The 11,952-nt window shown below is 34.0% G+C and overlaps 1 long non-coding RNA gene across 1 annotated transcript; it reads right to left on the reverse strand.

Moving 5' to 3' along the window:
- Positions 1 to 10,257: 10,257 nt before the first annotated feature.
- Positions 10,258 to 11,952, reverse strand: LOC135144412 (uncharacterized). Its single transcript, XR_010283125.1, has 7 exons — positions 11,873 to 11,952; positions 11,616 to 11,808; positions 11,492 to 11,565; positions 11,286 to 11,418; positions 11,156 to 11,224; positions 11,030 to 11,080; positions 10,258 to 10,399 (listed from the first exon to the last, which is right to left on the reverse strand). It is a non-coding gene; the product is annotated as an uncharacterized LOC135144412 (long non-coding RNA).

Here is an 11,952-nt window from a genome sequence, read left to right on the forward strand (position 1 = left end):
GCCCTGCGCTTTTATATCATGCGACAGTACTCCATGTAAAGGAAAATACTTTATAAATCTAAGATTACTAATACTTACAGTCATAAACTCACTTCTGAGCCTATATTCCTTATATTGCTTAAAAATGTTTTAAGAAAAAACTGCTTTTTTTTGATTCGCTCTACATTGAAGATGGTAGGCCTAACAACTCTCCATCTAGCCCAACCCAGACCCAAACAGCCAAAGACCATCCGAATGAGTATGAATAGGCAGCAACAATGCAACTGTACATTTAGCTATGGATTTCTAATGCTGCATGTATTAAATTGCACTAATAGTTCGGGCACGGAATGTGAGTTTTAGGTTATATCACTCATTCTATAGATCTTCTCACCATGACGTCCGTCTGCAACTACTTACTTGGATGACGATAGCTTTCTATAGAACTTAGCTGGTTTTATCAACGTGTTTATAGTATCAAGTTTGATTGCGCCAGCTCTTTCTAGGGAAAAATCATAAAGGACGCTTAGAAAAGCAATGGTAGCACTCACCGAGAAGCGGTCACCGAAGGGAAATAGTCGATGCTATTGGTATTTTATTATTATGTTTCCGCTATAAAACCTTAGATATAAATTTTGAGGGATCACATCTAGTTAACGAACACAATGATAACCGTAATGCTTCAACTTAAGATAAACAGAAGATTTTAACTGCCACAGGGCATTATTCAGCTTTTAATTTTCTCCAGTTTTAAGAGTATATCTTTTGATACGTGCGTCACTAGCATAATTTTTAGCTACTTCTTGCAACTTTGAGGCTCTCCGCAGTACAATGTGACTCTCAATACAGAGCTTCAATCAGGAAGTTACCATAATCGCGTTCCAGTGAGTTGCACAGTTAATTAACTGTTAGTATCATAATTGTGTTCGAGTTTTATTGGTTTAATTTTACTGTAACATCAATGTAGACCCTCTTTGGAAAGTAGAGAGTAAGACCCGATAGAGTTGCTTTTGTATTCACGTTGCATTCCACCAACGGATGGCAACCCATTGTCTGCCCTAGATCGAACCGTCTGGCTGCCGCCGAGATTAACGTAAAGGCTGAACGCGAATTTTATATATAGGGTTTTTTGACCGCTTTAAAAGGTTAACCCGGCGGGAGAAAGCAATCGTTACTTTAGTCAAGAGTGTACTAAACTTAGCGAAGAATCAAAAGGTTAGATCCAACGGTCAAAGCTAAGACAAACCGCTCGACAAAGTCAACCCACTAAGTAGCCGACCTACGCAGTGACCAAGCCACGTAAACTATAACCAAACCAAGGTTTTACCAGCTGTGATCACAGCTAAGTTTAAATTTCCTGCACACATCCCGCTCTAGAAGTGAGATACAAAGATGTTTAAATAAATGAATGCACAGGACATGCGCAAACAATGAGACAAGAGAAGGAGCCTCTTATCTCTTGTACAAGGTTTTAAAGTTGTTAATTATGCAAAATGACTCCTTTTTTTGAAGAGGATAAATAGTATCATTACCCAGTAAAAGTAAAGAAAAAGAAGATTTCGTAAAATTATATTAGGAGTATGCCACCTTCCAAAAAAAGTATAAGTTTAAATGTTATGTTATGTTATCTTACATAAAATTAGAAGGTTGAAGTGATATGGTACCTTCCAAGATTAAGTTACATTACAAGACAGACTAGAATTAGGTTATTTCTATTTAATTTAGCTTCATTAAAACAGTGTTTGTGTAGATAAAAGTCTACTAAGATTATTTAAGGATTTTAGTTTAGCTAGTGAAGGAATGAGTAAATTTATTTAATTTCTTGCTTCTTTCCCTTTTAAACAGAATGTAACCCCCTCGTTGAGCAAGTCACCTTGGCTAACTTCGTTATTATTTTTAGGTTATTAAAGTTATTTGAGACTTATAACCGATACTCATGGTTTTCAAATGACTCAACTAATTGCTATTAAATAATAACTTTATTACTCAAATCTCTTTTAACTACTTAGTCCGTTTATTTTTAAGGTTTCAGAACGGTTATAGGTGCTTATTTAATTAGGTTAAATAAACCAAGTTAGTCGAGTTACGTTAATTAGACCAGTTATGCGTTCTAAACCTAGTTGTAAAGGGTTCAGGGAGTGGGGAACTAGCGCTTAACTTTTACTTATTTTTACTTATTTTTCCTTTACTTTAAAATTAACAAGTCTTCCTATAGAGAATAATTAAGCAATTGGCCACAATTAACTTATAATAATAATAAAGCACTTCTAAAAATGCTACAATCAGTTGATAACAAAATGATTTATAAGCAGCCTTAAATTTATCTTAATCCAGTTAACCTTCGTAGACTATGGAAGATAACCTTGGTTATTTATTTATTTTCATAATAAAGTATAATGTATTAAAAATTATTACTTTAAGCTTCGGTGGCTTTTTCTAATGCTAATTCATCATGTATCAACTTAAGCTAATCATTACTCATAGTCTTATAACCTTAGCTACAAAGTAAATTAGCCACCAAAGGAGTAACACAGGTTAGAATTATCCAATACTTAGATGCAAGGTTTGATCAATTATTCTCCAGAGTATAAACCGAGAAATGGTCCATTACAGCTTGCCGACCAATGTAGGGCCAAGTTCCTGTCCTTTAGGCAGCTATGCTTAAAAATGGAATCGAATCACTGACGTTACTGTGAAGGAGAGTTTTACCGCTTAACTACTTAAGCAATTTGCTAATAGAGTTATACTTGGTAGAATAAACTAATTAACTACAGCTCTAGAAACGAGAAATAACTAGCTTAGTCTACCTAAGTAGAACTTAATTAGCAAATTCCTTAAGTAGTTAAGTGGTAAAACTGTATACCTTCACAGTAACGTCAGTGATTCGATTCTATTCTTAAGCATAGCTGTCTAGGGTACAAGCATCTAAATTCTAACCTTTTCTACTCCCTTGGGTGACTAATTGACTTAGTAGCTAAGGCCTCTAAGTGAAGCTTCCTATCTCTTTATAAGCTAGTGCACCTAAGTTCTAAGTTTTAACAAACCTTATAATTAGTAAGCGATATTTATAACATTTTTAATACCTCTGTATTGGCTTTTAGTTCCCTGTGTTAGGGTTAATAAATCAGTGAAACATACAAACCTGTAGAAACTAGTCATGATTTTTTGAACTAGGAAGTAATCTTTGTTTGCTAAATTTTCACCAAAGTTATAATCTAGACTCTCATTTTTAGTAATCAAGTACTTAACTTCTTAGCCTCTCTCATCGTGTAGTAATCTAGGGAGCATTAACAATTGGTTGATAGATCTAGACAGTGATCTCTAACCTTATTTTAGTTCACTGAGGAAGCTTTTTCTTTGTAGAGAATATGTCTAAATTTATGCCTACTTCTAATAGAGTTATATTTTATCTTTTATTATTTTAATTTTATATTTAAGTGCTTTTATCTGTTAGGCGCTTGTTTGAACCTTGTCTACTTTATTTTTATGGGTAAAAGCACTTTTTATGGTCATTTTTTGGTAATTGAGGGTTACAAAAACCCCGTATTAGGTAAGAGAGCCGTTCTCTTTTCTCGTTGCCAGCAGCTGCCCCGCTGCGACCGCGGCGAGGTACGTGATGGCGATCCTTTAAAGAAATAGTTTTAATGTTAACCGCGCAGGTTGGCGCTTACGATTGTTGACTTGAAATTTGTGAACCTTCACGATAATACTGTAATTCTGCATGAAAGTGACGGTTGCTTTTTGCCTCCAGGTTAATGTCGTGCAGCGCACGAATAAGACTAGACCTATATGTAAAATTAGGACCCAACTTAGGAGTTAGTCCCAACGAGTTTCCGCTGGTTTCGATCTAGGTTATTTAATGGGTTCCCATCCAGAGGTGGAATGCTGTATACAAATAAACTTAACTTGAAATGGGCGTATTACCCTCTACTCTGCAAAGGAGGCTACTTTGAAGTCACTGTATACTGATTTAAATCTTTTTCTACTTTAATACAGTTTAGACACTTAAATTCAATGCTGCGTAATTATAATAAATTTCTTATCAGAGCCTCTGAATTGAGAGGTCTGCAATACTCCGGAGAGTTCTAAAGTTGCAATAGCTACCTAACTAAATTAATAAAAATTATGCTAGAGACGTAAGGGCCAAAAGATCTGCTCTTAAAACTGGGAAAAATTCCAAGTTGGGTAAAGTCCAGTTGCAGGTGTTACATTCCCTGTATCTTAGGTTGAAACATCATGTTAGTACACATTGTTCACTAACGAGGCTTCATCCTAAACAGATTAATCTAAGATGACTTTAAAGTATTGTGAACATACCGATACTTAGCTTTGAGTACTAGTATTGCCTTCCGAAGAAGTTCCTTGTAATATGCCTAGGATGAGCCTGGGACGCTTTGCTGAAACCTTTGCGAAACTTCCTTAAGTTATATTGAATCCTACTGCTGTTAGAGTAAGTAATTGCGAAAGAAAGCCATGACTGAAAGTTCACATGATAAGTGATGTAACCTAAGACTTCCGTCCTGTTTCGGGATCATTGGTACAACTAAAGATATATGAAGCATTCAATCTTCTGGTTAAGTGTATGGTTGTAACAGTGCTTTGTACTAGTATTCATTCGGGTGGTCTCTGACCATTCGGAGCTGGATACTAGCTAGGTGGATAGGTATTAGGTACTAGTACTATATATAGCCCGAGTATATACATAGTACTTGTACCTAATAACTTTTAGACGCATATACTCAGATCCGAACGGCCAAAGGCCATCCGAATGGGTACATGTTACTAGCATTGTATAGTCAAGTGCGCTTAGCTAATCTTTATGCTAATTCTTTGATTTTACAGTGGTTCCGGAAACAGAACTAAGTTTTAGATCACATTACTCATTATGCAGCTCTTGCTTCCATGGTGTTCGGAGAACCTTACTAACTCTAATAGATTTAGTGCACAGCATATCTAAGCTATATACTGCCCAGAATTCATTCATTAACTGCAAGAGTTCTATAGATCTTTCTAGGCATATTAGATTTAAAACTGCTTCGAAAAGTAATTCGGGTCCTCAACGTGGCGATTTTACTTTCGCAGGGTTATTTAGCCTTTTGGTTTCAAAGCAATAAAGTCAACAATAGGTTCAAACATGTTTCTTTAATGAACACAAAGGAGCTAGTCCAAGGTATGTTATTAACCATTCGGGTTTTGCATCGTGTTACAGGGGGATTGCACCTGCCAAAGGACTTTATCCGACTTGAACTTTTTGCCGGTTTTATAAGCGTATCTTTCGACACGACCAGTCAAGGCCCTTGAGCTTCCCGTAGTACCACGCAACCCCCACAACAGAGCTGAACTCCAAAAGGTACCATAATCACGGTCTTAAGGTTTTGTAATCATTACAGTGATCTGTTTAAGCTGCGTTAGCTATAAATCAAAGTAAGTCTCTTCAAACGGTAGGGGTGACATGACCCGAGATAGATATTGTTATATTTACGTTGAATTCCACCAATGGGCGGCAACCTTTTGAGATCCCTAGATCGAAACCATCGGGGGCCCGCGAGGACTAACGTTCAAGTCGGACATGAATATTATATATGAGCACGGCCTTTTTAGTGCGCTTGTACGAAAGATGAACCTGGGGACGGAACAGGAATCCTTACTTCCATGAAGAGTGTACAATGCTGGTGCCCCGACCTTAAAATTGAAGCTAACGGTCGTGTTTGAGGCTACCACTAAAAGCCCAACAGGCCGCAGTCGCCTGGTTGGATAAGAAAGTACCCCAAACAGGACTTAGTCGCTGGGGTCATAGGCCAGCAAAGGACGCCCTGGCGCAAACGAGCATTGGGGTTAAAATAGGAGCGCTTAAGAGATGAGGCTCATAGCGCCGGCACAGGCGCGAACCTCTAGAGAAGAAAACAAAGTTTCTCCCTCTTATAAGAGGGTTTCAGCAGTTTTATGCAAGATACCACTTTTCCTGATAAAAACAGTACTGACAGTCAGTAAAATAAGAATGGCATTTTTTATTTCGCAAGGTAATCATATTTATAACAAGGGATTTGTGATGATTCCAGTGATTTTACGAATGTTAAAGTTGCATTTCTGGGCGCTAGTTAGTTAGTTAGTTAGTTTAGTTCTATCAAAGTAGACTTTAGCCTTTAGATAGGAAGTTTTACGTTCTCTGTCTCTTTGCCGGCTTTAACAAGGTTTGTTTATAAATTTTATAACCATCCTTCGAATCTAGACTATCCTACCGTCTTGTAGTAATCTAGTTCTAATTAAAGTGCATGGAGGATTAGTTTATTGGTGAGATCTTGATGCGTCTCTAAGTTATCTTCCTTTTTCGTAAAGGAAGTACCAAGAGTATTACTAATGTTAACTAGAATTGAACTAGTTTGATATCTTTTCCTCCAACATTTAATGAACTAAACTATAAAACTTCCATCGCAGTATTTCCACAACGTTAGGGGTGTTTATCCTAGCTTATTATATTAGCTATTTCAGACACTTTGATTAGTCAAGATTTAACCAGGGCAATGCCGTAGAAAACCTTACTTAAGATAAAGAGACTATGGTCTGAGCTCACTTTAGAATAGAAGAGCGCAAAATCCTAATAGTTAAATTTTTAGTAATCTCGACAAAGGTTGGCCCTTATATTATGGGCTTCATTTATTTGAAAAAAAGGTACACGTTTAAAAACTCTGAAAAATGTTAGGGTATGGGTTACTTCGTAAAGGCAGATAAGTTAAGTTTATGGAGTTTCTAGGTTAATAGTTTGGTTACTAAAGATAATCCTTGACATTTTATCCGTGAAAAGGGTAAAAAGCTATTTCTCGTTAGAGTTCCCGAAAATCTCAACACTTCAAATTACGTATTAATCGGGCACACGGCTTATAGACGGGTGCACTTACGTTCATTATGGATGCAATTATTACTTAAATATTTTAGTCTTCTAAACAGCACTTACCTTGAAGGGTTAAACTTCTTTAAAGTGGAAGTAAATTAATTGACCAAAAAGATTGAGGCATTATTTTTAGGGTCAACTAGTTGAACCTAAACTAATAACGAGTGTCGGAGTCCTCTCTTACGAGGGCCAGGAAAAAGCAGAGGGGATCTTGCAGTGCCTTAAAACTCTGACTTCTTGCCAAAAGCTGACCATCATACCGAAATCCTCGTTTATTATAATCTATGGTTTAGCTTGCATCACCAAGCTTTTATTTCTTTGGTCAAACTAATTATAGTTGCAGGCACAATCATTTTAGTGCTTTAAATACTCAAACAGATATATAAGGCTTACCATTTAAAAATAGGCTTCTGTTACCTTTTTTATAATAAGCATCTTTGCCTAGCTCTCCTAAGTTTCCTACTTCCAAAGAGTAGAATTGTGGCGCTTGCTATCTTCATAGGCGTCTCGTTAAGTTATACTAACCACCCTGTAGTACAGCATTAAATCGCGTGAGTGAAGTATAGCCGGCATTTAAAAAATGTAGATTAACTTCAAGGTTTTGCAGGAAAAAAATTATATTAATAAAATTAATTATAATTTTTATATAGGTATATTATAAACTTCTAATAATATAAAGATCAAGTGTTTGAAATTTGTACTCCGGAGGCTAATACCTTTACCTGTTTAGTCACGCTCTATATAGTTAGTGTACAGAATATTGGCTCCTGAAAGATAAGCTGTTATAGGTAGTTTAGTTTCGTAATTTTAAAAATATTAAATAATTTTAATAGTAATATAATACGTTTTTCTTGTATGATTACAACCCAAAAATAAGTATAGAAGTGGGGAAAGTGTAAGTACTGATTATTAGTCTTTTGTGTTTGTCTTAAGTAAGCAGTTAAGAAGTTGTTCTTACTAGGCAGTAGAGAAAATCTTATGATTAACGAGCTAAAGACAAATTTTTACAGTGAATTAAGCTTGCAATAAGAGCAAGCGCAGTCTATAGCGACACTCTCTTTCAATTTATAAGTTAGCTTTCGTATTTGAGGTCTCCTTAAAGCAGCAATTTTTTTTTAAAATTGAACCAAATCGCCAACGCCAGTAAAGCTTCACAGTCGTATGCTTGCTGTTTACGCTACTGATTAAAAACTCTTTACTATATATATAAAATATAAAAGAACCAATTCTTCGCGAGTTAAACGCTAAACTTTAAGAGCAAAAGTATAGAGGAAACGAATAACACTAAGAAAAAAGAGTAAAATCGGCTATAATTGACTTTTTTCACTATTCTATTAGTTTATTTATAAACTTTTGCTAAAGTAATTTTAACTAAATTTGTATTTTTTTTAATATTACTTTAAATCCTTCATCAGATATTTAAGATTATCCATTACTGATATATTGTTAAAGTTCATGCGCATGATAAAAATATTTTCGGTATATTAGTCATAGTTTATTTTTTTTTGATTAGTTGTTTTATCAAAAGTTGTATACCGTTTTTAAATACATGTTAATGTGTATAAAGAAATTATTATGAAGATATTTCTCCATAAATTAAAATGGGAATTTCTAGTATAAGCTAGTATACTATGAAAATTAATAGTTTAAAAATTTTAAGTTCTTATGTATATATTTTGTTATAATATTATATTTTGGTGGTGGTTTTGTTTTAATATTAAGTGTTATTTATATTTAACCCCAATTACAAAAGAGAAAGCTACTCTACTTTGTTATTACATTTATTATGTTTACATGACGAGAAACTTATACTCCCTTTGATATTTCTACAAAGGTATCGTCAGTTTAATAGACTCGACAGGTTTCCTTTCGATGGAGGCGGGATTCGGTGAAACAACTATTATAGGTCTTTTCCACTGTAGCACCGATACTTCGTAGCGAGCTGGTGCTTGATACTGTATATCTTTTTTTGTATTGAAAAAAACGAAATATATTTCTAATATGGACCACACTGAGCATAAATAAACTATGTAACCTTTTATAAGCTCGTCAACTACTTCCTTTTCCACTGCGAGAATTTCCCCAGGATTTGGAAGCTCAAAACATTTGTTCGCAGTTAAGACACCGCTACTAACCACCGGGTTTGTTCGACCTTTGGCATCGCATAAAAACTCGGCGGAAATCCACCACTTTTGCTCTACTATATAACAAAAGTACGTAACATTCAATAAATAATTTTCATCTAAAAGAAACCAAACACGTGATTAAAGGTGGGAGGATGAGTCAATGGCACTCTTAACAGCACATGTGTCTTCAAAGTATTCACTGTAAACTCGTGGTGCTCGGCAACAACCCATTTTTAGAGTTACTTTTTAAAAAAGTAAACTAATATATGTTTTACTTTACGCTGGCAGAGCCAGTCATAATCAACGCGGTCTTTTCTACAATTTTGCTTGACTGATGATTGGCAGCATAAATAAATGGTGATCTTGTGATAATATATTATTTATGAATCCTCAATCGTATAAATATTATAACGAGTATTTACTCGATAGCATTTTATAACTGCTTCAGAGAAGTTCACTTCAAAGTATATATCCTCACCTAGTCTAATTTATTTAAATTTTTACTAAAAAATTTAATTGGGTTTTAACTTTTAAAGCGTTAATAATTTTAAAAAAATTTGTTTACAAGACAAGTAAGAAAATGCCTTAATTAATAAATTAAAGGAAAACCTCCAAAAAGTTTTTGGAAAAAAAATGCAACATAAAAGTTCTCCTTCTCTTTTAATTTTAAATAAGTCTAGCAAAAATACGTTACTAAAACGATATATCAGCATTTACTCCTAAATAAATACTCTTTTTATGGCAAAGAGCGTGCAAAGAAGCGATGCGAGAAATGTAAGAGAGCAGTTGATCTTTTACTACAGTATAGAAAATGGGATAAATATTATTTAATAACTATAGTAAAGTATAGTTCGCTAACCATACTTTTCAAGGTCGCTTACCCTTAAAAAGCCACTTAGAATCCTGTTTTAAAATACATCACATAGAAAACCGTTTTTATTGGTTAAAAAGAATGTGAGCAGATAAGTGGATAAAACCAGTCTTCATTCTCACGGTATTGGCTGATATGGTCATCATAACTGTCTTGCAAATTCGTAGCAAGTTCTTCCAGTTTGTTAGTTCTTTAGAAATATTAAATAAAGAACTAAAGGAAAAGTTTTTATAATATTGGGAGCCTGAAATAAGCGTTCTGTGTTAACTCATCGTATATGTCGTCTTCATTCACTTCCTGATTTTGTTTAGCAGATCTTTCTTCAACTATACAAGGCTATATAATAAAATTAGGATCTATTTTAATATAAATAAATAAAGGAATGCTTTTGAGAAGGGAAATAATGACTCTGTTCTGGACTTTCCTTTAAAAAAGGCAGCTCATATTCAAAACCAGCGTCGAGATTATTAGAAAAGTTAAAAAATTTCTTTAGTAGGATTTCGTGGGCGTACGGATAATAGGGGTGTTCCCTTCCTAAACAGTATATACCAGTATTTTGTTACTATACATTTACTAGTAAAAAGTGGGCAAGCTAGTATAACTCTTATGTCAACTGCCTGCCTTGCGTAAACTGTATGAATTTTCGAGACGTCATTATCAAGCGGGTGTTGCAGTTAATTTTTGTTTTGTTACCAGTGAATTATAGCAGTATTGCCCTCCATAAACGAAAAACCCTCATCTTTTAAATCTTAATGAATATAACATAAACCTTGCCTCGACTATAGGAAAAGCAAGTGAATTTTAAGAGATTTTATAAATTTTTTTTAAATCAATCTTCAGTAAGAGTGTTTTACAAACTAACTGCCTAAAGTGAATTTACAATTTTATATTAAAAGAAAAGTGATGCCAGTGAAATTTGAGATAAAAAATCTTAAGGCGTTTATATTTAAATTTTAAGTTAAGGCACATAGCAAAAACACTACTGCTTATAGCTTCTACTAACTTCCTATATATCATTCTTAACGTACTTTAAAATAATTTAAAAGAGAAAGTAGGTGAATTTTCAGTAGTATCTACTTTCCATCTTAAAAATTAAGTATTGAAATAAAATAACTTATAAAACGTGGTAAACTTGTTGTGAACTATATAAAATCTTTTTATTACCAAAACTTAAGGATTCTCTCAAAGTAAAATGATTATTGTCCTCGAACAGATCTGTAAAATTTACTGTTAAAGCTATTATACAAATTATAACAAAGTTGTAATTTAAAAATTTTCAGAGTAGGAAACCGAGCAACGGATAGATCCGTAAAGGTACAGTTGTATATGTAGGTATTTTTGGTCCGTTGCTAATAAAAACTTTTTTAAAATAAGTATATTATTATTAAATTTCAATTTCAATTTCAAACTTGTATTGAACCTGAAATTTTAAGCTGGCAGACAAAGGTAAATGCGTTGGTGCGAATAAATGGGGGGCAGTGTAAAGGAATTGGAATCCTGATAACTGAACTTTTCTTCTCGAGCGGTTTAAATAAAACTGCTTTAAAGAAAATCTTAAAGTAATAAAAAAGGTATGAGCAGTAAAATAAGAGAGATTAAATAAAGTTTTGAAAAAAGACTTGTTACCTGTAAAGGGGATTGGAAGATAGAAAAACTTTGCAACTTGCTTACAGACATTTGTTTCACATAATGCTCAAAATCTAAAGATAATTTTATTATTCTCTCTTTTACTGCTGGTTCCAAAGCGTACTGAGAAGAAGAAAGTCCCTGAGCTTCAAAAACAGTCGCAGCTTCTAGTCAGTTTTAAAGTTAACAAGCTTATTTTAAGTATAGGCGTCGTGGCAACCTCGCAGGTTTTTTTTTTCGATTGATATATATTTTGTACTATAAAGCATTTTACTTTCCAAAAAACAAGTGACGCATTCTACGAAAACCGAAGTGTTCTAATTAAGTGGAAAGTTTTTTTTTTAAAGCTAAAAATAGCTGTATATAACATATGTAAATTACAGAAGAATTGTATAATTCCAAATTACTGCTAAAATATTCACCAGGGAAAAAATACTTCCCTTTGAGGGGCTTTACTTTTA

Source organism: Zophobas morio, unplaced genomic scaffold (genome assembly GCF_036711695.1).
Source record: "Zophobas morio isolate AGI-343-1 ecotype UQ-CSIRO unplaced genomic scaffold, CSIRO_AGI_Zmor_V1 ptg000099l, whole genome shotgun sequence".
Lineage (NCBI taxonomy): Eukaryota > Metazoa > Arthropoda > Insecta > Coleoptera > Tenebrionidae > Zophobas > Zophobas morio.